The 5049-nt window shown below is 73.6% G+C and overlaps 1 protein-coding gene across 2 annotated transcripts in view; it reads right to left on the reverse strand.

Moving 5' to 3' along the window:
- Positions 1-4578, reverse strand: part of si:ch211-222n4.2 (uncharacterized protein LOC101885505 homolog) — a 70357-nt gene extending 65779 nt beyond the window's left edge. For both annotated transcript variants that reach the window (XM_068055631.1, XM_068055630.1), the window contains exon 1: positions 4434-4578. The gene's annotated coding sequence lies outside the window, so the exon portion shown is untranslated. The remainder of the gene's footprint in view (positions 1-4433) is intronic.
- Positions 4579-5049: the final 471 nt, after the last annotated feature.

The following is a 5049-nucleotide window of genomic DNA, read 5'->3' on the forward strand; positions in this document are numbered from 1 at the left end:
TCACCTACCTATACTAGGAGCAATTTATAATGGCCAATTTACCTATCAACCTGCAAGTCTTTGGCTGTGGGAGGAAACCGGAAAAAAACGGATGTTGGCATGGGATATCAGGGCCTCCGGTTTGGGGAGGGGGTCTCGGGGCTTCTGATGTGGGGATGTTGCCGGGGGGTGGTTGTAAGGGGCTGGGGAGGGGGGAGGGGGTGGTTGTTGTAAGGGGGGGGGGGGATGGTTTTCAGGGGCTGGGGGGGGGGTCATAGGGGGCCAGGGGCTGGGGGGGTTGTAAGGGGCCCTGGTGTGGGAATGTGGCGGGGGGCAGGGGCAGTGCTCCGATGTGAGGGGAGGGGTGGCAGGGCCCTGGGGTGGGGATGTGGAGGGTGGTGTCAGGTCCCCGGTGTGGGGGGAAGGGGGTGTCAGGGCCCCGGTGTGGGGGGGGAGGGGGGTGTCAGGGCCCCGGTGTGGGGGGCGGGGTGGAGGGGGGGTGTCAGGGCCCCGTGGGGGGAGGGGAGGGGGGTGTCAGGGACCCGGTGTGGGGAGAGACTGGGGATGTCAGGGCCCCAGTGGGGGGAGGGGGGTGTCAGGGCCCTGGTGTGGGGAGGGGGGGGGAGGGGGATGTCAGGGCCCCGGTGTGGGAGGGGGGTTTGAGGGCCCCGGTGGGGGAGAAGGAAGGGGAAGGGGGGGTGTCAGGGCCCCAGTGTGTGAGGGGAGTGTGGGTGTCAGGGCCCCGGTGTGGGGGGAGCGGGGCTGTCAGGGCCCCGGTGGGGGGAGGGGGGTGTCAGGGCCCCGGTGGGGGGAGGGGGGTGTCAGGGCCCCGGTGGGGGGAGGGGGGTGTCAGGGCCCCGGTGTGGGGAGGGGGGTGTCAGGGCCCCTGGTGTGGGAGAGGGGGGTGTCAGGGCCGCGGTGTGGGGGGGGGGGCAGGCGAGGGGGGTTTGAGGGCCCCGGTGGGGAGGGGAGGGGAGTGGGGGGAAGGGAGGGGAGGTGTCAGGGCCCCAGTATGTTGGGGGGGGGGAGGGGGGGTGTCAGGGCCCCGGAGTGGGGAGGGGGGGGGTGTCAGGGCCCAGGTGTGGGGTGGGAGGGGGGTCAGGGTCCAGGTGTGGGGAGGGGGTTGACAGGGCCCTGGTGTGGGTGAGGGGGGTGTCAGGGCCCCGGTGTGGGGGGGGGATGGGGATGTCAGGGCCCTAGGTGTGGGCCGGAGGGGGGGGGGGTGTCAGGGCCCCGGTGTGGGGGGAGGGGAGGGGGGGTGTCAGGGCCCCAGTGGGGGGGGGAGGGGAGGGGGGTGTCAGGGCCCCGGTGGGGGGGGAGGGGGGGTGTCAGGGCCCCGGTGGGGGGGATATCAGGGCCCCAGTGGGGGGAGGGGGGTGTCAGGGCCCTGGTGTGGGGAGGGGGTGTTGGGGAGGGGGTGTCAGGGCTGCGGTGTGGTGGGGGGGGGGCAGGCGAGGGGGGTTTGAGGCCCCGGTGGGGAGGGGAGGGGAGGGGAGTGGGGGGGGGGAAGGGAGGGGAGTGGGGGGGGGGGGAAGGGAGGGCAGTGGGGGGGGGAGGGGAGTGGGGAAGGGAGGGGAGGGGGGGTGTCAGGGCCCCAGTATGGTGGGGGGGGGGGGGGAGGGGGGTGTCAGGGCCCCGGTGTGGGGGAGGGGGAGGGGGGTGGTGTCAGGGCCCCGGTGTTGGGGGGGGGAGGGGGGGTGTCAGGGCCCCGTGGGGGGAGGGGAGGGGGGTGTCAGGGATCCGGTGTGGGGGGAGACTGGGGATGTCAGGGCCCCAGTGGGGGGAGGGGGGGTGTCAGGGCCCTGGGTGTGGGGAGGGGGGGGGAGGGGGATGTCAGGGCCCCGGTGTGGGGAGGGGGGTTTGAGGGCCCCGGTGGGGGAGAAGGAAGGGGAGGGGGGGTGTCAGGGCCCCAGTGTGTGAGGGGAGTGGGGGTGTCAGGGCCCGGTGTGGGGAGGGGGGGGTGTCAGGGCCCCGGTGTGGGGGAGGGGGGGGTGTCAGGGCCCCGGTGTGGGGGGGGAGGGAGGGGGGGTGTCAGGGCCCCGGTGGGGGGGGGAGGGGAGGGGGGGTGTCAGGGCCCCGGTGAGGGGGCAGCGGAGTGTCAGGGCCCCGGTGGGGGGGGATATCAGGGCCCCAGTGGGGGGAGGGGGGTGTCAGGGCCCTGGTGTGGGGAGGGGGTGTTGGGGAGGGGGTGTCAGGGCTGCGGTGTGGTGGGGGGGGGCAGGCGAGGGGGTTTGAGGGCCCCGGTGGGGAGGGGAGGGGAGGGGAGTGGGGGGGGGGAAGGGAGGGGAGTGGGGGGGGGGGAAGGGAGGGCAGTGGGGGGGGGGAGGGGAGTGGGGAAGGGAGGGGAGGGGGGGTGTCAGGGGCCCCAGTATGGTGGGGGGGGGGGGAGGGGGGTGTCAGGGCCCCGGTGTGGGGGAGGGGGAGGGGGGTGGTGTCAGGGCCCCTGTGTTGGGGGGGGAGGGGGGGTGTCAGGGCCCCGTGGGGGGAGGGGAGGGGGGTGTCAGGGACCCGGTGTGGGGGGAGACTGGGGATGTCAGGGGCCCCAGTGGGGGGAGGGGGGTGTCAGGGCCCTGGTGTGGGGAGGGGGATGTCAGGGCCCCGGTGTGGGGAGGGGGGTTTGAGGGCCCCGGTGGGGGAGAAGGAAGGGGAGGGGGGGTGTCAGGGCCCCAGTGTGTGAGGGGAGTGGGGGTATCAGGGCCCCGGTGTGGGGAGGGGGGGGTGTCAGGGCCCCGGTGTGGGGGGGGAGGGGGGGGGTGTCAGGGCCCCGGTGTGGGGGGGAGGGGAGGGGGGGTGTCAGGGCCCCGGTGGGGGGGGAGGGGGGGTGTCAGGGCCCCGGTGAGGGGGCAGCGGAGGTGTCAGGGCCCCGGTGGGGGGGATGTCAGGGCCCCGGTGGGGGGGGATATCAGGGCCCCAGTGGGGGGAGGGGGGTGTCAGGGCCCTGGTGTGGGGAGGGGGGTGTCAGGGCCGCGGTGTGGGGGGGGGGCAGGCGAGGGGGGTTGAGGGCCCCGGTGGGGAGGGGAGTGGGGGGGAAGGGAGGGAGGGGAGGTGTCAGGGCCCCAGTATGGTGGGGGGGGGGAGGGGGGGTGGCAGGGCCAGGTGTGGGGTGGGAGGGGGGTCAGGGTCCAGGTGTGGGGAGGGGGTTGACAGGGCCCCGGTGTGGGGAGGGGGGGTGTCAGGGCCCCGGTGTGGGGAGGGGGGTGTCAGGGCCCCGGTGTGAGGGGGGGGGGAGGAGGAGGGGGGTGTCAGGGCCCCGGTGTGGGGGAGGGGGGGTGACAGGGCCCCGGTGTGGGGGAGGGGAGGGGGGGTGTCAGGGCCCCGGTGGGGGGGTGAGGGGGGTGTCAGGGCCCCAGTGGGGGGGAGGGGGTGTCAGGGCCCTGGTGTGGGGAGGGGGTGTCAGGGCTGCGGTGTGGTCGGGGGGGGCAGGCGAGGGGGGTTTGAGGGCCCCGGTGGGGAGGGGAGGGGAGTGGGGGGGGGGAAGGGAGGGGAGTGGGGAAGGGAGGGGAGGTGGGGTGTCAGGGCCCCAGTATGGTGGGGGGGGGAGGGGGGGTGTCAGGGCCCTGGAGTGGGGAGGGGGGGGTGTCAGGGCCCAGGTGTGGGGTGGGAGGGGGTTGTCAGGGTCCAGGTGTGGGGAGGGGGTTGACAGGGCCCTCGTGTGGGGAGGGGGGTGTCAGGGCCCGGTGTGGGGGGGGATGGGGATGTCAGGGCCCCGGTGTGAGGGGGGGGGGGAGGGGGGTGTCAGGGCCCCGGTGTGGGGGGGCGGGGGGAGGGGGGGTGTCAGGTCCCCGATGTGGTGGGGGGGGGGGTGGATGTCAGGGCCCCGGTGTGGGGAGGATGGGGTGTCAGTGCCCCGGGGGGGGGATCAGTGTCCCGGGGGGGGGAAGAGGGGGCTCAGGGCACCGGTGTGGTGGGGGGGAGGGGGGTGTCAGGGCCCCGGTGTGGTGGGGGGTGTCAGGGCCCCGGTGCGGTGGGGGGGAGGGGGTGTCAGGGCCCCGGTGTGGTGGAGGGGAAGGGGTGTCAGGGCCCCGGTGTGGTGGGGGGGAGGGGGTGTCAGGGCCCGGTGTGGTGGAGGGGAGGGGGGTGTCAGGGCCCCGGTGGTGGGGGGGAGGGGGAGGGGGGTGTCAGGGCCCCGGTGTGGTGGGGGGAGGGGGTGTCAGGGCCCCGGTGTGGTGGGGGGGAGGGGGTGTCAGGGCCCCGGTGTGGTGGAGGGGAAGGGGTGTCAGGGCCCTGGTGTGGTGGGGGGGAGGGGGGTGTCAGGGCCCCGGTGTGGTGGAGGGGAAGGGGTGTCAGGGCCCCGGTGTGGTGGGGGGGAGGGGGTGTCAGGGCCCCGGTGTGGTGGAGGGGAGGGGGGTGTCAGGGCCCCGGTGGTGGGGGGGGAGGGGGAGGGGGGTGTCAGGGCCCCGGTGTGGTGGGGGGTGTCAGGGCCCCGGTGCGGTGATGTCCCGGTCTGTACTCACCGAGCGGGGACAGTTGAGAGGCGGGCGGGGTGACGGCTGTGGTTGGGCGATGGGCGGCGTTGCCAGGGCCGACAGCTGTTCCCTAGTAACTGACCTAGTTACCATGGGCAACGGGAAGCGACCACTTCCGCAGCGCCGGAACAAACCAGCGATTGATTTGTGTGGGGGGGGAGGGGCAACGCATTAAGCGGACTCTGCGACTTTAAGAGGCTGCGCAGCCCGTGCCTGGTTCCCCCCTCCCCGCGGCTGTTTTGGTACAGTCCAACATGGCGGGTTTGCCGGGCCCGGGAGAGCGGTGCTGCCCCTGCAGGTGAGGAGGAGGTTAAAGCTTCTGGATATCGCTCTGTCCCGATGATGCTAGGACAGCACCTACAATAGCTTCTCCTCCCTTTGGTGCACCCCAAGGTTCCATCTTTAGCCCCCTTTTATTTCTCACCTGAACTTGGAGCATGAAGCCAGCAATCCCCACCTTTACCCCTCTGCTACCACTCTTGACTGTGGCCCAGTCATCGTGCTGTTGGACATCAAGCAACTCAATCGCAGCAAAGCAAAAACCATCCCATAAATGGCTCCCAACGAAAACATTTATGCTCTGGTCCCCTGATCTCATCCATCT

This window comes from Heterodontus francisci, chromosome 23 (genome assembly GCF_036365525.1).
Source record: "Heterodontus francisci isolate sHetFra1 chromosome 23, sHetFra1.hap1, whole genome shotgun sequence".
NCBI classification, from domain to species: domain Eukaryota; kingdom Metazoa; phylum Chordata; class Chondrichthyes; order Heterodontiformes; family Heterodontidae; genus Heterodontus; species Heterodontus francisci.